At 33.8% G+C, this 25,854-nt stretch overlaps 2 protein-coding genes across 8 annotated transcripts in view; one reads left to right on the top strand and one right to left on the bottom strand.

Annotated features, from left to right (window-relative positions):
- Positions 1-25,854, top strand: part of pik3r3b (phosphoinositide-3-kinase, regulatory subunit 3b (gamma)) — a 481,128-nt gene that overhangs the window by 228,016 nt on the left and 227,258 nt on the right. The window contains 1 exon segment of one of the 7 annotated variants that reach the window (NM_001442180.1): positions 8,351-8,396. The gene's annotated coding sequence lies outside the window, so the exon portion shown is untranslated. 7 annotated transcript variants of the gene reach the window in all.
- LOC147843556 (uncharacterized) overlaps positions 1-25,854 on the bottom strand; it is a 536,892-nt gene that overhangs the window by 66,472 nt on the left and 444,566 nt on the right. The gene's annotated exons all lie outside the window — the stretch shown is intronic.

Here is a 25,854-nt window from a genome sequence, read left to right on the forward strand (position 1 = left end):
ATATTGCAATTCAGGTCACAAAATATGACAATATTATCACATATTTTTGACATTGACTTTTTTATATAAAAAAGCCAACATACACTACCAGTCAAAAGTTTGGATACAGTTAGATTTGTTGATGTTTTAAAAGAAGCCAATTCTGCTCACGAGGGCTGCATTTATTTGTTGAAAATACTGTAAAAACTGTTAAATTGTAAAATATTATTAAATTTTTTTCATACTTTTACATACTTTACATTTTTTGATACTTTTAATATATATTTTTAGTCATGTTATTATACAGAAATTGTATATTTATACTTGCAAACTTTTGACTGGGAGTCTATGTATTTTTTTTTCTTGAATCATTTATCTCATAGTGTTAAAATAAAACCTATTCAAAAAATAATATTGCTTTATCATAAGATTAGCATAATATTATCATAATATTGCTAACGTGTCATATCCATTATCCATCGGTAGAAATATGTGAACATGTTAGACATAATATATGTATGCTGTGCATGTTTTCCCTATCCATCATCCACTGTACTGTATATTTTGGCTAATGGTTTTGCATGACCCAGTGTTAGTTATAGCGAATTCTAGAATGATCAAATAAGGTCTGTTGGGATTCTCACAAATAGACAGACATTTGCGTTTTTTGAAATTGAATAGAATATAGAATGCAGTATTATTCCTCGATTTATAGGTCACAACTACCAGCCAGTAAATGTCTTTAAAATAGGCAAGCTGACCTGAGACAGGTGTCTAGTGGTGTTAAATGCACATCTGAAAGTGCAATGTATGCAAACGCAGAACTGTAATGTATACATATTTAATATGTATGTAAATAAGACGATGCCTCAAATGCAGGCGCATATTAACTATCAGTGCATTGGCACGGTTTCAGACAACTTCCCCTCAGGCATTTGATAATGTGAAATGTTGTACATATACGTGTGTTTGCATGTGCATCTAGTTTCTGCATCAGGTTTTCATATAAAACAGGTCATTTTTTATTTCTTTTTTGTGCAGTAGCATGTAAAATGAATTTACCTGGAACCATTTTCCTTTTTGCATATTGCCTTATTTATTTTCACGTTTCACCTATACATTCAACAAATTGTATTTCCTTGGGTGATTGGGGACACTTAGATTATTCCACATTTGCTCATGCATAAATCCCACTCATTCTTTTGCCAGTGGTCAGAGACGTTCTTTCAGCCTATGTCAATTTTCATTTTGTGACTCATTTCATGATTCACAGTTCTAAAACTCGAACAAACTGAACTCAAGTTAGACACTAAACAGAAACTTGGCCTCAGCTCACACCGATGATGTCATCCTGTCAATGAATTTGTCTTATCACAAGTAAACGTATGTAAAACACTTTGAAACCAGTAGTTGAACTATAATGCATATCATTCTGTCAGTTCAGAAACATTTCAACGTTTGTTAATCATAAATCATCTAATTATGTGTGTTTGGGTTTTTAAATGCAAAATTAAAACTACACTTTACTTTACTTTATCTTATTGCTTTAACACAATACATTGTGATCTTACAAAGTCAAATGATGATTATATTTGTCATTGGTACAAATATGCGTGTGTTGATAGTCAAGAAGGGAGTGCAAGAAAGTAAAGCACACTGGGAAATAATCCAGGCGAGACATTTGATGAGCCAAAGAGCACCGTTTTCCATTACTTCATTAGCAGTCCTTGATTTCTAATACACCAGAGGAACCTTGAGATGGCACACACATAATCGTGCATGGACACACACTCTAATGAAATGGCATTTACAAATGAGATTGCAAACAAACTGATGATCACATGCAAAAAATTCACAAGTGTAGAAGACAGATGTTTCCCATGGGAGGGGGTTGTGGCCTTCATTTCAGTCTAAATTGTGGGATGCACTTTGCATGCTATGGGTCTTGTCTGTGGAAGATTTCTATGTGGAAAAATGTAAATTATAAAATGGTATTAGTAACTTTTAGGAAATAAGGAGTTCAGATGCAAAACCCTACAGGCGCCATCTGAAATTCATTCATTCATTCATTCATTCATTCATTCATTCATTCATTCATTCATTCATTTTTCTTCAGCTCAGTCCCTTTATTCATCAGGGATCACCACAGTAGAATAAACATTAAACTTATCCAGCATATGTTTTACACAGTGGATGCCCTTCTTGCTGCAACCCAGCACTGGGAAACACCCATACACACTCATACACACACATACACTATGGCCAATTTAGTTTATTCAATTCACCCATAGCGCATGTCTTTGAACTGTGGGGGAAACCGAAACACCCAGACGAAAGTAATGTGAACACTGGAAGAATATGCAAACTTCACATAGAAATGCCAACTGACTCAGCTGAGGCTCAAACCAGCGACCTTCTTGCTGTGAGGCGACAGTGCTAACTACTGAGCCACCGTGTCATCCAAGTATAATCCAGATTATTATTTTTTAAACAGCACATCATAATCAAAACACAATGATCCTGAAATAGTCTGGGCTCAGAAGTATTCTGTTTTGTTCTTATTTAAATGGAAATCATTTTGGGTTAAATTTAAAGGAAGCCTTTGATTAGGGATATTGAATGGGTTAGTGTTTTACTTGCTTGTTTTTAACCAGTTGTTTGCACATTTTAACACAACACCATTGTGTTTTGAGGGTTGATAGCCTGCATAATTCTAGCCTATTTTGGTAATTGCTTTTTTGTTAAAGTGTGCAACTTGTTAGCACTTTGTTGGTGTGTTTTCAAATATTGCTAGCATATGTTAACACACTGTTAGCAAGCTTTAGCACTTAAAAAACTTTAGATTTTTTTATTTGTAACTTGTTACATCATGACATTGTATTTGTGTAATGAAAATGAAAAAAATATCATGGTTTAGTGTAGTAAACGTTTTTTTTTTTTTTTTTTTTGGTGAATTAATTTGAATAACAACAATTTTATTACAAATATTGTGGTTGAACTGGTTAGTCTAGCAAAACTTCGGTATTCACATGACGGACCCTATCATACACGCGGCGCAATAAGGCACAAGATGTGTTCTGCCTTGGTTGCAATTTTCAGAGCAGCGCAACCCTAATTTTCATGTTTTGCACCACGTTGCTTAAATAGCAAAACCTTTTGTGCCAGGGTGTGCCCGTCTATATGTCTTGAGTGGAGTGCATACAATACAGTTTTCTTATCCACGACAGTAAATGAGTTATGTAAAGAGTAAAAGTAAAGTAAAGAGAAAGTAAAGAGGCCAAAAAGAGAAAGCTTGTTCCTTATCCTTTCACTGCAGATTGTTTATTTAACTGTTTTTCGCTAGTGAATCACTCAGTTTTTCCACACACAAACTCTGCAATGTAAATACCAAATGCCCCATGGCGCGATGCAACTGAGTCTTAAAAAGAATGTGAGATGAGACTTTGATTGGTTTAATACATTTTACACCCAAAACACACCCATAACCCATTAAGAGAATAAGCACAACCCTGACCATGCGCTGCAGTGCAAACCATATTTTCCATCCTTAAAATAGCAAAAGTAGATTCGCCCTTAATGCTTTTTGCCCTATGCGCCTACATCGTTAAAATAGAAGTGTGCCATGTTCAACTCATGGGTAATGTTAAACAAGAAAACATCCCATACAAAAATGAATTTTCTTTAAAGTAAAAGTCTAGTAAACATTTATTTTTTTGTGAATTGATTAGCATTTGTCTTACCACAGTTTTATTACAAATAAAATGGTTAAACTGCTTAGTCTAGCCACACTTTGGTTATATTAACATTCCTCATGCCTTTATGTTAAAATCGCGGATAATGTTAAACAACAATGTTAAAGAACAACGCTGGGGATCCTTTATCCTAACTTACAGTCATTGTCAGAGCTGCACAGCGGCGATAAGGTTAATTAAATTCACAAACACAGTCGCCCTGCACCTCTGCCCTGACTTTGTGAGGGAGGGCCTGAAGAAGAGGGATTAGAGGTCTACAGGAGCAATGCATGATCCACGAGTGTGCGTTCGAGATCACTGGAAAGGAGAAAAGGACTAACAAAGGGAAGTTTATCCTTGTCCCAAAGTATAAAGAGTGAGATTCTTCTACCTCTGTGCTATCTCTAGTTATCTGTTTGCCTCAGTGCCTTGCTTTGCTTTGTTGTCTCTCTTTCTATCTGACTGTTCCCTGTTGGTCATGCCTCACTGGGGCAGTATGCTGTGTTTTTGGCCTGCGCTAGTGAAACATGGGACTTTGCACCTGTTCATGTCTCCTCTTAATGTGCCCTCTTAGCGGGGCACATGGTTACACCCTCAGGCAAGGACACCTGCACCCATGATCTTCAGCTGTCCCGCTCTTCCTCAAACCTCCAGTTATTTCCTTTGAGTCTTCTGTTGTTTGCTCCTTCTCTCTGTGTGTATACATTTACACTTTCTCCCAGTTGTAATCTTTTGTTTTGCACTAGCCTTTCAAGATTTTCACGTAAGCATCTGCCGCTTTCATTTCTCTTCGCTTTGAATTTTACCTTTCAACCTGTTCATAGCAGGAGACTTCTGATGCTTTTAACTATATTAAAGCTATTCTGCTGGTTTTGTGGAAGTTCCTGTTAAAGGGAGAGTCTAAGTAAAAGAAAGAATGAGAATTGATTTACTCAACCATATATCAATCCAACACAGAGTGAGAGGTTTTTTGTCAGATGTCATACAGCTTTTGTGCTTCTTTTTTGTCCCTCCATACAGCAAAATCAATACAGTATTGGGATGGTGGGCTGTCAAGCTATATGGAGTAAACATCAAAGTAAAAAAGTAAATGTGAAATTTGAGGTTGTTTTTGACATGCTTTTATTTAATAAAATACGTTGTAAATATAATAATGTAAACGCTGTATTGATTGATTTGATTGATTGATTGATTGATTTGATTGATTGATTGATTGATTGATTGATTGATTGATTGATTGATTGATTGATTGATTGATTGATTGATTGATTGATTGATTGATTGATTGATTGATTGATTGATTGAGTGGTCAGTGTATCCACTCATTATATAAAGAAAGCATCAGCATTATCTCATTTTGTGCTCTTAAAAGGACTAAAAATATTAGAATTTTTTATATTACTGAAATGATATAAAACTGTGTATAATACTTGAAATGAATTTCATTCAAATTATTTTCTGTTAATAGCTTATATTTTGCTGTTATCAGTGTTAATGTGCTGCGTTAAAGCGTTTAAAATATTTTCCAAATTATGTTTAACAGAACAAGGAAATTTTCACAATATGTCTCATAATATTTTTTCTTCTGGAGAAACTCTTATTTGTTTTATTTCAGCTAGAATAAAAGCAGTTATTAATTTTGTAAACACCATTTGAAGGAAAAAATTATTAGCCCTTTTAAGCTATATTTTTTTTCTATAGTCTTTAGAACAAATATACATATTATATATATAAAAATATATATAATGTGTATAGTCAAAGTTGTGTGTGTGTATATATATATATATATATATATATATATATATATATATATATATATATATATATATATATATATATATATATATATATATATATATATATATATACAATAAAGTGTAAGTAAAACAATAGCCATGGACTTAAATAGTACGAAAAACGGAATAAATTATTAGTGAATGTATGCCTTTATAATTAGTTTTTATAATATGTATTTATTAAGCAGGTGTGCATTAAATTATGAAAAGGTAAAGACAGTGATCATATTAAAAATGCTTTTTCTTTTTTTACTTAGTCAAATTTCACACAAAAATGAAGCAACACAACTGTTTACAACTGTGATAAGACATTTAGAACTAAATAAGCATGTTAAAAAGATCACTTTATTAATTACTATTGGAAATTCAATACTTAATATGAAATGACATACAATTTCAGACATATAGTATGATAAAAAATATTACACAAAACATATTTGGTGATATTACATATTTGACCAGATACATGAAGTCCTAAATGAGAATCAGACATTTTTGTAAAACACCAAAAAACCTTACTGACTATAAAGTGAGAGAGAATTCCAATGAAAGTAAGATCTCTTTCTCTGCTGTATTTTTCATCTCAGAATCCCTGTTCTCATTGATTGGCTCAGGACAAGAAAAACTGGCAGTCACCTTCTTCACTTTTTCTTTTTTCCTTTTTCCTACACACACATTTTCCACACATGTCCCTTATGCACTATTTTTTCCCACCTCTATTGAACTTTATATATATATATATTTTTCATTTTCTCTCTCACTCCTTCTTGATTACCTCCCACACTCCCTGTCCTTTATTCATTTATCATTCAGACTAAATCCTAATCCCATCAGTCTTTGCTTTGCTCTGCTTCCTCTCTTCATTCCCATTCTTTTGATATGTGCAATAAAAGTAAAATATTGATTCAGAGAAGTTTTATGATATCTGATAAACTTTCATGTCTTTATATTTATTCTGCTCGTGTTTTATATAAGCAGTTATGCAGTGTGTTACATACACACGCACGCACGCACGCACGCACGCACGCAACCACGCACGCACGCACACACACACACACACACACACACACACACACACACACACACACACACACACACACACACACACACACACACACACACACACACACACACACACACACAAATACTGTCTCTATCTCTCTATTTCTTTTTTATTTACAGATAATGACTTAGTCATACAGACACACACTGTACGTAGCCTTTTTCCTCTCTGTCTGTCAAACTGTCAGTATTGGAAGGATACACATTCCCAAACATTGGGAAGACTTTGCCTGATAGAATATGTCAAAAACGCCCTTAAGAAGTATTTAAGTTAAGTTTTTAAGTATACAGTATGTGCTATACAATAAAAATCTGTTCTGTGCACCATGATGGGATAAAACGACCCTTTTTTATTACCTCATTTTGCAGTCCTGACATTATTCTTTCATTTTATGTATTGCAATTGCTATTTTATAGGTTTTCAGCATTGCAAGATATAAACTTAGGAATTGCACATTTATACGTTGAAATTGAAACATTAAGTTGCAATAATGTGGTGAAAAGAATACATTTTCAATACAAAGGAACACAAAGCTAACATGTTCCTTACTAGTTTGTATGTTGGTCATGTTGGTCATGTACATTATGCTAAAATCCCACAGGAAAGCTGCACTCTATTATTCTTTGAGAAGAAAAAACAAACAAACAAAAATCATGTTAATTGTGATGTGTGTTTATGTAAGTCACAATTACTTTCGTTTACATTTTTATTCTGTAATAAAGTCAATTGAAATGATTACAATTTAGACTAAAATAGTTACAAATGCAACAACATATGAACATCTTAATGATAGCAGATGCAATCTACAGTACGCTTGCATGAGATGAAAGAACCATCAGTAGCAGCAGGCATTATTGTCAGTATCTTCTTTATATTCATTATTAGTAACTATTCACCATGAGCAGGTTGAAAAGCGACCCAAATATTTGACGCTTCAAACCGGTTGAAATGTTGAATGAATGGCAATACATTTTTTTAACAGAGGGGGCACTGTGTTTATAGGTGCAAACTCGCTTTACCTGAACATAGTTGGCGAGCAAGAGGTGGGGCAGCAGAGTAAATTGACAGAGTAAATTGTTTTTTTTTTAGCAGGGGACGTTGTAAATGTACAAAGACTTCTTCTTTTTCTTCATTCTTTTATATCACATTTTACATGTTTTTATGCTTTTTTTAAACTCATTTTTAGTATTTGTTTTTATTTTTTATTTTACTTGTTTACTTGTTTTGTCTTGTCTATGTAAAGCACTTTGAATTGCCACTGTGTATGAAATGTGCTATATAAATAAACTTGCCTTGCCTTGCCTTGCCTTATGCCAGAAAACAGACATATGCTGATATTTCTTTTTTAAAAAGTAAAATATCAGCACAGTCACAGATTTAGTTTGTTTATATTAATGAGTCTGCTTTAGTTTGTATATTTTATTTTTTATTTTTGGAATTTGTTTTAAAAACAGCAATTTAGTTATGGCAGAAAATATATTATATTTTTCAAAAATGTGCTGCATTTTAAAAAAATTGAAAGGGCTCTTCACCTTAAATTTGTTTCAGATAATTTTGTTATCAAATCGTAAATTGTGAGATTAGTATTGTGAATCATATCGAATCATGAGTTGGGTGAATCGTTCAACCCAGGCTCATTTTGAATACATAGCCTTATATACATTTCTGGAGAGAGCAAAATACATGCCAAGAGCTATTTTTTAATTTATTTATTTTGTATTTTTTGCAGTTTTTGTTTTTGCAAATCCCCCAGAGGCCGCTGTGTGTGTTTTTTTTTTCAGGTGTCAAATTTCTCTCGCGAGTGTCATTTGCGCCTGCTGTTCTCGTGTAAGTCCCCCAGATGCCACTGTTGACTAACTCACTGACTGACCAATCGACCAATACCCCCACCCACCGCTTCCCTAAACCCAAACAAAAGCATTTTGAAAAGCACCTATTGCCTCGTTCACCCACTTCCCTAAACCCAACTGCAGTGTTTTGAAAAGCAGTTTAGAAAAAAAAATAAAAAGATTTTTACCACATTTTTAGATTTTACCGCATTCCCACCCTGCTATTTACTTGTTTTTTATGTTTATTTTTTAGCTTCTGTTTTCATCTCTCCTCCTTTCTGGAACCGTTTTTCACCGGATTTGAATCCCATCGTCTCAGTCGACCCCGCTATGCATCTAAAGTTCTCCAATGTACGTTTCGTGCTACCGAACAAACTAGTAACAACGGGAAAGCCGTCAACATGCAGACAAGCAGTCAGCTGGTTAGCGAGAAAAGGAACCATGTCATACCACACCATAGCGTTCGATGAAATGCAGCCATACGTAGCACTGGCTACATAATTCTGAATCTCCAGAAACGTATAAAGGGCTACGTTTTCAGAATGAGCATATGTTGGAATCAATACATCCCTAGTACAAACCATAAACAAGTTTTAAAATGTGGCCGAAAAAGAATAAAAGAAGTTGCATACTTTTTTAAAAATGCATATTGTTGATCCCTTCTGTCTCTGAATTTTCCAAATGTCAATATAAATATATGAAGGCATTATTTTATTTTCACATCTCATTTACTAAACTAAACAACCAATCAAGTTTTCCTATTTTACTGACAGCACCAACTTAACATGCTCAGTCAAAGTCCCAGATTGAGTCAAACTAGTGCAGTCTGTGCATAATATACTGCAAAACTGAACCAGATCATCACTAAACATCAATGGCACTCACATTAATAGTTTTCGATGACCCTAATAAACTGAAGCACTTCTGAACAACCATCTTCATCAAGTGATTTTGTAGTTCTGCAGCTAAAAAGTAATTTGGCTCATAAATGTTTCACTGAAGCCTAAGCATTGAAATATTCAGGCCTTACCATGCACTGACTTTTTCTTCTCAGACACGTATTGCTTTCGTCAAAGGCCTTTAATGTGAACTTTGATTTATCATTGAAACATAATGGAATATTAATGGAGTATCATGAGACATCTGAGTCTTAATTTAGACTGCAGTCAGAAGCTTCTCCATGCTATCTTTTTATCTCTCACTCATTATTTCCACCAAAAATCAAAGCAAGTCAACGCCTCTTACTCAAATCGAGAAATCTCCCAGGGGCCATTTCGGCATCCACCTGCTGAGGCTAGAGGTTGATTCTGCCTCCTCTCGCTCTTTGCGCAGTCCCTAGTTTGCATATGGATCCCACCGTACCTCTTATTTCAATCCCCATCTGCTACGTGTGATGGTAGAACATCAGGTCCAGCTGTGTTTTATGTACTGGTCTGAACCCTCCCAATGCAGTGCTGCCACCTCCGAGCGCTCTTATCTCAGACTGAAAAAAGCATGCAGCTGCATTAGTTTTTCATGGGCTGAATTCTTAATGTGACAGCTCAACTTCTGCTTTCAAAGCAAGGCAAAGTCAACTGAATAGTAGATGAGAACCCTTGCTGTGATTAGAAGCAGCCTGTAACTTTAGCTTTAAGAACACTACCGTCCAGAAGTTTTGATTTTAAAGTGTTTTTGCACCATTTTAAATGTTTTTTTTTTTTTTGAAAGAAAAACTATTTTGTGGTTACATGTAAAGCTACATTTATTTTATAAAAATATTATTTTATACATTATTTACATTTTTTTGATGTAGCATTTAAATCCAAAGGGTTCAACTTTCTGTTATACCAGCTTAACTTTTGAAACAAAGCTTTGTTAGACACATGGCTTTAACATCCCAAGGTCAAGTAATGCAACTATTCATTCATTTACTTTTCGGCTTAGTCCCTTTATTTATCAGGGGTCGCCACAGCGGAATGAACCGCCAACCTATCCAGCAGATGCCCTTCTCACTAGGAAACATCTATACACACCCATTCACACACATACACTACAGACAATTTAGCTTATGCAGTTCACCTATACCACATGTCTTTAGACTTGTGGGGGAAACGGGAGCACCCGGAGGAACCAGCAACCCTCTTGCTGTGTGACGATTGTGCTACACACTGCGCCACCGTGACGCCCCATAGTGCAACTAAATCATCTAAATTTTTAGTTGTAAATGAGACCTATTTTTTAGTGCACCTGTTTCTTGATATTGTAAACTATCATTGATTCCCAATAATACATGGTTTGAAATGTAACATATAGCACGGAAATAACATCATAACATTAGCATTGTGAATTGCATTTGGCCTTTAGTTGAATGGCTATTTACATAAGAAAATACGATTTGAACATACAGTGGTACAAAATAAGTATTGAACACATCACAAACAAACTAATAAGTTTAAGTTGAAGAAAGAAGGGAAGGCAGTGAAAGCCCAGGGCGCAGCTGATTCCCAGACAGCATTGATTCCCAATAATGAATGGTTTAAATGTAACATATTGCATAGGAATAACATCAGCATCACATTACATTAGCATTGTGAATTGCATTTCGCCTTTACTCTTTAGTTTTTGCTATTAATAAGATACAATTTGATCATACAGTAGGGGTAATAAGAGTAAGACTTTATTTAGATGGTCCCTATTGCACATTTTGTTGACTAAAAGTTGCATTGCAAATCTTTGCAAGTACATGTCAACTTACATCAACACTAACCCCAACCCATCAGTTTATTTATAATCTGTTGAGAATTATTTGGGATGTAGATGCAATGTAAGTAAAATTTAACAAAATGCGTTAAAGGGATCATCAAAATAAAGTGACACTGAAATAAGCATTGAACACTTTATCATGTCACCATTTTGTCTCTGAAAACATTTTTCTAAAGGTGCTTTTAACTTGAAATTTTTAATGGGTGTTGGTAACACCCAATGACATCCATATATGAACAAAAAGCAAAACTAATTAGTTTAGAAATTAAGCTATTTGTAATAAAATTAAATGACTCTGGGAAAAGTATTGAACACGTGGAGAAAGAGAGGTGTAGAAATACAGTGAAAGCCCAGACAGCAGCTAAAAACTCTTATTTATTCAGCAACCCTCTGCCCTTTGTCATCGTAAATTAATATTAGCTGCTTCTGTTCAGCATCTACATTATCAGAATGATGAAGATGAAACCAGGGTGGAAAACATCAGCAAGACAATGATCTAAAACACAGCCAAGGAAACTCTCCAATGGTTTCAGAGAAAGACAATCAAGCTGTAGAATGGCCCAGTCAGTCACCTGACTTGAATCCAATAGAAAAGACAAATTAAAGATCAGATGTGATAGACGAGACAAACAGAACCATCAAGATTTTCATACTCCATAGAAGTCATGAGACTTCATTCTTCACAAGAGTCGCCTTTAAGCTGGCATCACCAAAAAAGGCTTTATATAAACTATTAAATACGTTTCAGTAGTTCAGAACTTTCTCCTTGTGTCATTACATTGTTACTACACATAACTATTTTTTCAGATTTTTTTTTTTGTTTTGTTTAATTTTATTCTTGTATTATTATTATTATTTTTTTACCAAAATCTGGTTCAATTCCATGTCAGCAGCTACTTTAGAAATAGTATTTCCATGAAAAAGCCATGAAGTGTTAAATACTTATTTTTATACTCAATGTACTACGGTAGTTTTTTATTTTTTTTTTTCATTTAAAGCTGCGAATAACTCAAAACTTCTTTGAAAGCTAAAAGTCTTTTAGAGCCGACAATCTTTGTCTCAATAGGTGGCCTCACTGTTCTTCTTTGTTAGAGAAGTCAGACCTAGTGAAAGAGCATGGCGAGCTACAGTGGACACGGTGCGAGAGAGTGAGTGTCAGCAGCTGGAAGTGACCCCTGTAATGCAGGTTATGTCTTCTATCAGCAGCAGGGGGCATGAGGCCAGAGGTTAATGGATAGTGCAGTCCTTCCCCTGACAGTCTAGTTATAACTGCCCTGTGAGAGGCATAGAAAGAGCGAGAAGGCAGAAACTATGCCACAATATGCACACGCACACACAAAGACAGAGGAGAGAGCTGTGAATCCTGTGCCTGTGTTACATTTATCAAACACTCTGGGCTGCAGTGATCAGCCCACCACTCAGTCAAAGCAACAAAGCATGTCTACATGTCAAGCGCACACCTGCATGTCCAACTGTGTGCTTGTAATGAGTTCGGCAAAGGACGCTGGAAATTGCTGAGATGATCAAGCAAAAGTCTACCGACACTAATAACTGTTTAATGGCTGGATGGAAACATCCACCATCTGCATGTCGTGCACATGCGTGAGTAGAGTTGGGTATTTTTTTTTGTTTGCTTGTTTTTTTTGTTTTGTTTTTTTTGCAATTTTGGTGCTTAATCAATAATTTTAAAATAGTATCTGAATCGATACAAATTAGTCACAAAATGTCCATGGATAACATTTAATAAGCTCTATAGACTTTTGATGTTGAAAGTTAAACGCTTCAGTTTAACTGATTGACTTTTATTGACATTTTATTTTGATATAATATAATATAATATAATATAATATAATATAATATAATATGATTTTTGTATTGTCATGTACAACAGTAACCCAGACACTATATTCCTTTAAACTATAAAAGGTAATATCAAGGTCACATAATACAATTTCAAAGAACAAATAAAAGGGAAAAAATACAAATATGTATAACAAAATACTAAAAACTGCTAATTTCCAGATATTTTTGGCAAAAAATAACCGCATGGATGTACTTTATACCACTTATTACATGGCTACTTGCCACAAAACATAAAAATTAGGCATAAAACATTTTAATTAATAACTTTAATTAAAAGCAAAAATAAGAGACAAAAACAGCTGAATGGTGCATACACTAACCTACATATTATTTAGTCACAAAATGGCACCAAACAGTCAATAAACAGTGGCGTGACAGACAGGCATCTATCTACTGTTTATGGATGTTGCATATTCAATATTCAATGATAACCAAGTAGACTCAGAAGTACCTAAATGAGCCTGTGATTGTTTCTGCGGTTGTTATCTGGGAATAACATATTTTTGAATGTCATGACTGAACAAATCAGAATCCAAAAAGCCGGGTAATAATGTAATGTGTATTTATATAGCGCATTTATTGTGTATGGCCATACACCCACAACCACCACCAGTGTGCAGCATCCACTTGGAGCCACAGGACAGTGCGCCAGGGCGCTAACTAGGATTGGGCGATGTCAACCAATTTGACATCGTACGATGTGTAATGTGAAACATCACGATGGACGATGGCATCGTAAACTGTCCGGCATGCACTGCTCTCTGGAGCTCAGAGGAGCGCATGACAGTGTGTGGCTGTGTCTCTGTGTGTGGTCACGTGATGTGTGTTTTCAGCAGACGGAGGGCTGTTCAGAAATGCTAGGTGAAACACGGTGTGTATGTGGATCATTTTCGTTCTAAAATGCTATTTTGACATTAAGAAGTATTAATGTGAACAGGGCCTAAGTGTGTATTTTTCTTGAGCAAGTTTGCGACAAGGGTGGGGCAGGGCGGGGGTTGGGCGATGCCGGCTCAGCATTGTGTTGTCTATTGGCCATTGGCGATGGACGATGGCATCGTCTATCGGCCCGACCATAGCGCTAAACACACTAGCTGTAGGTGGAGTGGACAGACAGTGATAGAGCCAATTCAGTGGATGGGGATGATAATACATAAGTAACAATAATAGTACTAATAATAGTTGGTATTCTTGATATGCTACAAATCAACTTCAAATATTGGTGTATTTACAGAAATATGACAAGTTTGCCTTCTCTGCCAAAAAAACAAAAACAAAAAATCAAAAAAACAGTATCTTGACTTACATATGACATAATTTAAACAATACATTTCACTTAAAATCTAACTTTTTTTATAGAATAATTGTATGGTAATACTATACCTTATATGGTGTATATATAAGGTATACACGTACAGTCTATTATAAAATAACGTGATATCGTGCATTATTTTCTCGATAGTTATGATGGATAAAATGTCTTTGTACTCATTTGAAGAACAGTAGCTCATATCCATTATTCCTTTCCAATGTGTGCTTGACAACTTTTGGTGTCTGTGTTTTTTTTGTTGTTTTTTTTTTCTATCTACAGTAGTGTTGTTGTTGTTGTCCATTTTTCTGTTCCTTCCCAGCTGTAAAGCAGTAAATGCTTTAGTTCAGACAAAATAAGTTGTCTAAAAAGGATTTAAACACATGAGCAAGCTGCTTATACATCTCACACATATTAAAAAAAATCAAGCTACACACATACAGTAATCAGGTTTATTAAAAATTACAAAGTATAGCCAAATGAATTACAGTTTACTAATTCATACTGTAGCCAATTTATTTATTCATACAAAGTGTGTTTTCAGCTTTCTACATTCTATGCCCATGATTGAGTTTAATCAACAACTCGGGCATTTAGTTGGCACTGAAATCTGTGCTCTGATTCGGTCCGTTGCATGCATATGGAGTGGCTTTTTGTTTTTGTGTATTTGAAGCTTGATTCCGGATGATGATGATGTGGTCTTACCATCTCTGTATGTTTTTTTTTTCTTTCTTACTGGGTCAGCACAAATTGCGTCTTAAGGAAAACGACATTAGTGATGATAAATGTGTTTTATGTTCCATTAATCACTTGGTTGAAAGGAGTGTAGAGAGAGAGAAAGAGAGAGAGAGAGAGATAGGCCTCTTTGTTTGCTGTCCAACCAATGATTTATGTCTCCGAGTAGTAAACGCCACCTGAAAAAAGAAAGACTCCAATCAAAGTGACAAAATGAAATACATAACAATATTTGAGTTTGAGAATGGAGGGTTGGGGGTCGATTTTTAATGTAGGTTTACTCTGAGAAACTGTCATTAATTACGCAGTCTTTACAGTTCAACCACACAACTGTGACCAATTAGTAATCCGTCTGTCTTTTAACCTGTCAGAATATGCTGTAGTATGATTAAGTTAGCTTGATGATATAATTCAAATTAATTTACTCTCAAAACAGAGGTTAGTTGCTGACTGCATTAAACATAGGATGAAGAAAAATGTCAGGAGCATTTCCTCCTCCCCAACTTCCCAGTCCAGATAAGCATATCTTCTGGTTTTGTCCTTTAGCTGCTGGAATGGAATGAATCTTTAGGTTAAAAAATAGGATTAGCTTGGCTTTATCAAGCTTTAAAATGTTATCCGCCCCATCTCCCACATATTTCACCATTATTTATCTGCGTTCAGAAGCAGCCTCCTATCTGACCGTTCTAACTGTGAATTTTCCAAATCCATTTCCAGCCTAATGTGTTTGGTTTTACATCATTGTTGCGATAAGATGTTTATTTTGACTGAATTCCATCACTTTTCCGAGCTAGAATGGGATTTCTTTGTTTCCACAATAGCGGTGGAAGTCCTTTTAACTGCATTGTGGTGGAAAGGTAACAATGGAGAGATGCTTTGATGGTTGAGAGATGGAAAACAAGTGCCGCATGCACATTCCGTCATTTTAAATGTGGATGTTAGTGGAAGCATTATGGCCGTTTCTCTGGAGGAGGGCTCTTTTGAATTCATTTTGCTTTTATGATCAGGTTATCAGATGGTGCTGCTTCAGAGAAAGAGGGGGAGAGAATGTAATAAAATGAGGCTGTTAATTGAACCGGCTGCATTTCATAGTTTTGTGTCATGTACATCATTCTAATATGATTGTATTTTAGACAAAGGAAGTGAAAGCAATCACGGGTGATTTGAATGCTTATTGCTTTGTCAATATTTGACACTTAATGCCCATCAGAAATGATGTGTGAGCCAAGTGCTTTTTAAATGAAAAAAAATCTTTAATATCAAACAGTTGTATTCTTAATATTAAAAGGTGTTTGTCTGAACATTCAACAGATCAGTGATTTTTGATTAATTATTTAAAATTTGTTAATTAATCTGCGTAATTACAAATATGAAATAAAAATCTTTACATTTATTGATGCAATATTAAAATTCAAAGTTGTGCTTTGTTAGCATTATTTAACATAGGCCCATCTAAAGGCGCCTTTCCACTGTACACGACAATTGGACACGACTGTTGGAATATGCCCCCTTCTGTCAGTTGCACAGTATTTTCAGTGTTGTCTTGCACCAAAGGAGAGAAGCTGATTCTCACAGTGTCCGAAATAAAGGAGTGCGAAAGCAAGAACCTTTATTCTCTGTGTGTTTACATAGTTTAATGAATGAATGATTACTAGAAACTCATAGACCGCTAAAATATTGGAGAATGTGGAGACAACATTAAAATATATATTTTTATTACTTTCTTACTTACATTTATGAACAGAAATGTATTTTTTTTTAATATAGACTTTTTACAATTCAAAAAATAACCAAATAAACTCCTATTTCTCATCTCGCGTGTACGGACCTGCTTTTTACAACACTGGAATGCATCACATCCGGTCGGCCGGTCGCATGCGGTCTAGTCGCAGGAGTTAAAATTTTTCAACGGATCCGCAGCTTAAATCGGATCCGAATTTTCCGCATATGGAGATGATCGGAACTCTACGCAGCTCCCGGACTGCTCTCCATTGTAAATGAATGACTTCTAGTCTGTCGCTTGTTGTTTGTCGTGTTCTGTGGAAAGGAGGCTTTAAACGTAGCCCTATATACGTTTCCAGAGATTGCGAATTATGTAGCCAGTGTTACATATGACTGCATTTCATCTTTAAAACGAACACTATGGGGCAGTATGCCACAGGTAATTTTTTGCTTACCAGCGGACCGCTTACCTACGTATGGAGGGCTTTTCAACTGTTACTAGTTTGTCCGTTAGCTCGACACAAACGTCGGCAGACTTTAAGCGCAGAGGGGAGTTGACCGCGATGTCAGGCTGCCGTAAGGGCTTTTCTTTTTCTGAATTGCTTTTAAAAATACTGCGGTTGGGTTTAGGGAAAGGGGAGGGTGGGGGTTTGGTTTGTTGGTCAGTCAGTCAGTCAGTCAACAGCAGCCTCTGGTGGATTAAGTGAAAAAAGCAGGCACGAATGGCACTCGCAAGAGAAATTTGAGATCTGAAAAAGCGTACACATCTGTCTCAGGCGGATTTGCGAAAACAAAAACTGCAAAAAAAGTAGCTTCTTGGATGTATTTTGCTCTCTCCAGAAGTGCATATAGGGGTACGTATGTAGAACGAGCCTGGGTTGATCAATACAGTAATAAACATAGTTTGTTGTTTGTTCATAGTAGTAAACACTAAGTATTGGAACCTTATTGTAAAGTGTTATCAATTTTAACATTTAAATGCAATTCGTACATATGAAGACAAACATACACAGATACTTGTCTGTGGATTATGAGGACTCTCCATATATATAATGTATTTATACTGCAATAAAACACTTGTTATATGGCCCTACGCTACTGCTACTTCTAAACCCAACACACAGAGCAAACTGATTTAAAAAGGCCCCTATTATGTATGATTTTTAGGCATTTTGATGCCTACACAAGGCATATCTTCGTAAACCACATTAACTAAGTAACAGTTAGGTCATCCTGTTTTATTTTAATATTACCCATGCCATTATATGTCGTTGTTCATTGTACACTATGTAAATATACAGTGGGTAAGGATAGTGTTCAGACCCCCTTAAATTTTTCACTCGTTGCTATATTGCAGCCATTTGCTAAAGTCTTTTAAGTTCATTTGTTTTCTTATTAATGTACACACAGCACCACATATTGACAGAAAACCACAGAATTGTTGACATTTTTGTAGATTTATTAAAAAAGAAAAACTGAAATTATTGATTAGGAAAGCCAAGCACCTACATAACACCTTACAGCTCACAATGCATGTCAGAACAAACGAGAATCATGAGGTCAAAGGAACTGCTTGACAAGCTGAAGATATATAGTAAAAATTAAACATATAAATAACTAGACATTTACGATTATGTTCCACATATCTGGTAGAAACTAAGGCTACTAGGACATCTAAATATAACCACATACCAACACTTTACTTAACCCTTACCATCACAAATCATATGAATTATTTTGATAAAAGCTTGTTTGACATTGTGTGTGTGTGCGTACATACAATAGAGAGAACAAGAGTGAGAGACAAAGGGAAACAAGGCACTCAAAATGAACAGCATAGATCACAACATCAGTTGGATCTTATCTTAATTACAAGGAAAATGATCTGCGCAGTTAAGAGTGAATACTGAAGTCAGTACTAATAAACTGTGGTGGCATTTCTCTAATCGGGCCCCTCTCCTCAGGGAAAACTAACGTCCCAGGGTAGAGGGAGTGAGCGAGTGGGCTGTCTGATATGAAACAGGTGGGACCAGGGAGGAGGTTTTTTTTCTTCTTCTTTTTTTAATTGCTTTTCGCTCATGTCTCTTTTCTCTGTGACTCTCCTGATGAATCTGTCTTTGTGCTCTGAGGGAGTTCTTCTTTTTTGTTGTTGTCGTTTTTTATGTGTGGCCACTTGTCTTCATGTGTGTGGTTTACTGTATGCGCACCTGCATGCGTCGAGTAGATGGAAATGCCAGTGTATTGTTATAGTACACCTCAGTGTGTGTTCGGTGTACACAGGAGACATTATGTGCACTGCTTGAAAACCCACTGTATTTCTAATACATGTATGAGTGTGAGTGTCTGTGTACACTGTCGCTTTCTTTAGACCTCCTTCTGTTCGCGTTGTGTGCCTTTCCTCTGTATTATCAATGGAATGAGAGAGACAGTAACAAAGCAATCTCCACTCTGCCAAGTCTGTCCACATTCATCAGGCTTTAAAAGAGCGCAAAAAGTACATATACACAGTTAAAGAATACTGTAAATAAAAATGTCCAACTATATTGTTTTTAACAATGTGGTTGTATTTGCACTCAACTTGTATCTTTCTTGAAAACATATGATAAAAAAAGCTGAACAAAGTAATATATATAAAGTTGAATTCAGAATTATTAACCCCCCTGTTTAATTTCTTCCCCAATTTCTGTTTAACAAAGAGAAGATTTTTTTAAGACATTTCTAAACATAATAGTTTTAATAACTCATCTCTAAAAAGTGATTTATTTTATCTTTGCCATGATGACGGCACATAAAATTTGACTAGATATATTTCAAGACACTTCTTTACAGCTTAAAGTGACATTTTAAGGCTTAACTGGGTTAATTAGGTTAACTAGGGAGGTTAGGGTAATTAGGCAAAATATTGTATAACGATGGTTTGTTCTGTAGACTATCAGGAATAAAAATGCTTAAAGGGGCTAATAATTTAAAAAAATTTAATCTGCTTTTATTATAGCCAAAATAAAACAAATAAGACTTTCTCCAGAAGAAAAAATTTCATCAGGCACACTGTGAAAATTTACTGAATCTGTTAAACATCATTAAGGAAATATTGAAAGTATATAGGTGTTTATTGATGTTTAATAAGATTTATTTATCAAATTTTTGTGATAGTTAAACAAACAAAAGTAAAAAAGTAAATAACAGTACAAATAGAATACAATACATAAAAATATATAACAGTACAAAATTGGTTTATTTAAATAAAAAAGCCCAAACTAAAACCCACATATTGTGCAACAAACACTAGGTGATGTGCATAAACAATATATGATGTGCATTCATTTTACAAATTAAGCATATAAACAGGTCATCACCAAAAGTTGAGGTTGGCAGCATGGTGTATTAAGTAAAATAAGTAATAAAAACGTAAAGAAAGTAATAGAAAAAAATAAATAAGTAAAGAAAAATAAAGATTTAAAAGAGAGAGAAAAGGGACAACATATTAAACAGAATAGGCTGGTTCTTCAAACGTGTGGCTTTACATGAAGACATACAAGAGTTGTACACTTGTGCTATCCACCATCCAAAATATGGCTCATTAATAAAACTGTTAGATTATTTACTTCACAATGCAAAAGTTATTTTCTTACTCATTGTTTTTTTTTTTTTTTGTTTCTAGTCCAAATCTGTTTTCTAGACATTCAAAAAATATTGTCACATTTTAATTAATAATATGTCAAAATTAAGTGAGTTTTTTTTCCTAAATTACAGCAAAATAATCTGCTAATAGGGTCAGCAGAATATTCTTCATTTTTCTTTTAATATAATATTTTTTTGCTTGCCCCATTGGCAGATAATTTTGATTGTTTAAGGATAAACTTTAAAAAAAATACATAAAATTATAAATGTCAATAAATTAAACTGTCAATACATTTGACAGTGACCAAGTTTACATGGACATCAGTAATCAAATTATTTGCCTTAATCTTAATAAGACAATAATATGGTTAAGGTGTTTACTTAGAGTTACTTTTTGAATGTCCCGTTTTACGTTATAGCAAATTCAATTAAAGTCATTACATCATCACGTTATCCATGTTTTCTCCAGAGTTTCATGTAATTTCAGGTGTTTTATTTTTAATTTGTCGACTTCTACTGCAGTTTGACACTTTCACTTTCATTCAGGAACGTTTCATGAATGCCCCCAGTAACAAACGAGATATATAGTTGCGAGTATGAACTGCTAGAAGAGTGTTGTTTTAATGGAGTTGGATATTATACACCGTATTGGAAAAAAAGCCTTGCATTTCACAATGCTGGCATCTGTGGTCCTTCACTAATTTGGTAGGTTCAGCAAACAGTGTCAAACTGCTGTGTGTGTATAGACTATCCTGTCGCAAAATGCAGAGAAAATCCTAAATGATGGTAATAGTTTGATTAAGGTGTTACACTTCAATAATGTGACTCTTAATCAGAGTATTGTCTTAATCGTATTAAAATCTGATTATTGGTATCCATGTCAACATACTTAATGTTTTGCTTGTCTAGATTATACTTCTTGATTTAAGAATTTTTAACAACAGACAAATACAAAAAAAAAAAAAAAAAAAAAAAAAAAAATATATATATATATATATATATATATATATATATATATATATATATATATATATATATATATATATATATATATATATATATATATATATATGTATGTATGTATTTTTATTTATTTTTTATTTTTTGCAGTGCACTGCTTTTATTTTCTGTACATTTTAAACCCAAGTACTTACATGTTCTGTTACTGTAATCACTTGATAGGATAACATCATATACTAGGATCTTTTCCCTTTTCCCCGTCACTATAGATATTAAGTAATTAATTTCTAGGAAGCCTGTGATTATGTATGCATGGTTACATCTATGGTGTAGTAGTGGAGGTGGAGGTTGAGTGCTGTGAGCTGGTAAAAGTGTCCTTCAGAGAGCTGATTAGAAAGGGAAGTAAGGAGAAAGAGCTGCAACGGCTCACTTGGTGACAAAGGAAGCAGAACTGCAGTGACGATAAAGCAGGAAAATAAGTGAAACTGAAGCACTGTGGAGATACACGTAGAGCAGGATGCTGATCCGTGTCCCTCACAGTTTCCTAATGAGAAAACATGCTAATGCAATCAATCCACTAATAAACACACAAGTGAAGCGTACATATACTTCACCGCAGTCTGCATATGATCGGAGTTTCACAACAAAGGTGGTTGTTAATGGCACCTGCCCCACAGAGATTCTGTCTCAGCGCACACAAAACCTCTCAAAAGTGATGTCTAATTTAGCACAATTTTCCGGTCCATTTCCAAGCTTCTAAAACTGATTAATTCTTCTCTTACTGGTGGGAAGTACAATTCACACCATGGGTTCTTAGAACTGCGTTTATTCATTAATTAATTTAACTTCTGAATCTCCTTATTCTGTGCGTACTTTGGGAGTTAATTAATAGGATGTTTAAATGGTTTATTAAAATTATTTAATAATATGAACTGGTAGATTGCTTGAGAAGTATATTATACTGCAACAAAAGGCTGGGCGATTTGGTCTAAAATCAAAATCTCGATTAATTTTACCTCGATTACAATTAATGAACAATTATTTATGTTTTAGTCCTCATAGTTCAAGTTTTGTACTGTAAATATGTTCACATGTTACGAGTGACAGCTTTTTAAATGTAGGGTGCATTACTTGATTTTAAAATAATTGAAGTAAACACACTATCTATTATCTATGATATTTTATTGAACATCAACGCTGAACAACTAAAATTAAAACACACATTGCCTAAAACACGGCTTTGCATCGCCCACCCTCTTCACTGTTACCAAACCAACTAATCACAAAGATTGCACTATGCGTTGTTGTAACATGTGTAGTTACATTTTAAGAAGTGCGCGGGTATGCAAAGGCTGCGCCAGCCCGTATATGTGGGGTTGGCAGAAACATAATAATATAAACCATAATATATAAAACATAATTTAATAAGTATAAATTAGCCTTAACAGAGATGGGTCACGTGACTCCACAAACTGTAGGGAAAGTAATTGTAAAAAGTTGACCTGGAAAAATTTGATCGATTATAAGTTCTCAATATCGATTTTGATTACTTTTCGATTAATCGGCCAGCCCTACTGCATTATATTGTATTTTGTGTTCAAATCTGCTGAAATGTATATATTTTTTTCTTCCTTTTGACTTTTGAATGTTAGCATACAACAGTTTTCAGAAAAAAATATTGAGAAACAAGATTAATTTTAATATTGATGTTATGTTTCTTTAGCACTAAAACATCATTTTCAAATATTTATTTAAAGATTATTTGACACTGAAGCCTGGTGTTATAAATTCAGAAAATTCAGCTAAAATACATTTAATTTTAAAGTATACAGTTAAAGTCAGATTTATTAAACCCCCTTTAAACTTTTCCTTTTCTTTTTTAAATATTTCCAAAATGATATTTAACAGAGCAAGTCAATTTTCATAGTATGTCTGATAATATTTTTTTTCTTTTAGAGAAAGTGTTATGTGTTTTATTTCAACTAGAATAAAAGCAGTTTTTTTTTTTCAAATATATCAAAAAGTATATAAAACAAACCATTATTATACAATAACTTACCAAATTACCCTAACCTGCCTAGTTAACCTAATTAACCTAGTTAAGCCTTTAAATTGCCCTTTAAGCTGTATAGAAGTGTCTTGAAAATATCTAATAAAATATTATTTGCCGTCATCATGGCAAATCTAAAATAAATCAGTTATTAGAAATGAGTATTAAAACTATTATGTTTAGAAATGTGTTGGAAATCACATTAAACAGAAATTGTGAAAAAAATAAACAGGGATGCTTATATTTCGGGGGGTTGGGGGGGAGCTTATAATTCTGACTTCTACTGTATGTTCATATAAAATTTTAAAATTCACTGAAAAGTCAAAGAAAAACATACATAGATATACATATATATTATAATTTCTTTCCAAATAGTTGTCTAACTTTTCCAGTGAAATTGTATTCATATTGCGATATATGTTGCAGAATAAATGTTTTTTTTGCAATGTTAGATTATTCCAGTATCATGCAGCACGAATAGATATAACAGTAACAATAATAATAATAATCATATTATTAATAATACAATTAAAATAAACACTACAATATTGTTATTGCTATTATTATTATTATTATTATTATTATTATTATTATATCACATATATATTTATATAATATATATATATATATATATATATATATATATATATATATATATATATATATATATATATATATATATATATATATATATATATATATATATATATATATTTTTTTTTTTTTTTTTTTTTTTTTTTTTTCAAGCTGTGGATGGTAATATGAGGTTAATTTACACATTAATGCACTTCATGTGTTTCAGTCAGTTATATGAAGACATCATTTAGAGAAGCCCTCATACTGTAGATAGTGCTTATTAAGTAATTGCTGCATCTCTTAAGCTGGCATCATATTTAACAGAATGGACATATTTTAATTGCAGCAGCAGGACACAGTGCTATAATGCCAAATGCTTTATGTATTCTGTCTGGCTAAGATCCTACCCATATATTGTTTAAGTTTGCCTGCAATGTATTATCTTCTCATGTGTCACATCTTTGCTTAACCCCAAGGGAATCACAATCCTCTCAAATAATTAGTGCCTACAGGTATTTTTAGTTATTGCAAAAAAGGTGCAATTTCTATGCTTATGTGCTAGAGATGTAATTAAATGTACTGCCTTTGCTTTCATCTGCATGATGTAATTTGTAGATTATTTGTACTTATGCCTGAAGTTAGGGGCCATTCACACAGAATGTGTTTTTGCTCTGAAAAACACGAGACGTGGGCAATGGAGTGGAGAAAAAATTTAAGGCCTGGAGACATTTTTTTATGCGTGTGTTTTTTTTTTTAGCTTTTTATTTGAGCACCACATTTTTACAATGCTGTGTCATACAGAAATGGGAGTGCAATGGTCAAACACATCTGCCTAATGTGTTCACATTGAAAAACAATATAAAGTAGTGTCATAACATTGAAAAATAGCTTCTGTGTGAATGATAGAGGTCTGGATTTTATCAAAAAATCTACTGGAGTGTACTGTCTGATAACCAGTTTACCAGCGGATATAGTAGTTTTTAAAATGGATTCTGATTAAAAACAAACATGTAACTTGAAATGTTTGCTAAACTTTATCACAATGCAAAATAAGAAAGAAAAGGTAATGTAATTGTTCAATTGAAGTGGTTGTCAGTCCATAGTGCATAAATATTAACAAACAATGGTCTTTACTAGAAAAGTCTTCACGATTTTTTCCCAAATAGATTTTTTTTCAAGTTCTAAAAGACATCAATCTTAATGATTATTACATTTTTATACAAACAGTGTATTGCATAGGACTGCATAGGACTGCTCCAATATTGCTTTCAAATGTATGTCACTGATTTATTTTAACTTTTTTTGTATAAAAAAAATAACTGACTGTTCCTTTTAGGCAAAGTATTTTAATTTCAGTTGTTTAACGTTGATGTTTAATAAATAATCATAGATAGCGTGCTTCCTTCAGTTCTTTTAAAGTCAAGTAATGCATCCTTCATTCAAAAATCTCTCACTTGTAATATGTGAGCATATTTACTAAAATTAAAAGCGAACTAAATAAATAAATAATTAAATAAACAAAATAATAATTCATTATTCAATGTTCAATTAATGGATAATTTATGTTCAATTAATGGTCCAACTCTACTGTATAAAGCAATATTTAAGGAATACTGGAAGTTAAATATACATATTCAGTATATCCACATGCGTTTCAGTTCCATAATTCACATGCATAATAATTCAGCAACTTTTCTTTTACATGCAAATCTGCCAAAACGTGATTAAACTCCCACTGTGAAGTCAGCAGTACACATGAGAAGGATGTAATTTCTACGATGGAAAATGCAAGTTTAAAATAAAAAAAGAGAGAGAAAATCGCGAGAAACGAGACGAGGAATTACGTAGGTGTTAAACAAAGAATTAAACCATCAGGAGCCC

This window comes from Danio rerio, chromosome 6 (assembly GCF_052040795.2).
Source record: "Danio rerio strain M-AB ecotype USA chromosome 6, GRCz13ab, whole genome shotgun sequence".
NCBI classification, from domain to species: domain Eukaryota; kingdom Metazoa; phylum Chordata; class Actinopteri; order Cypriniformes; family Danionidae; genus Danio; species Danio rerio.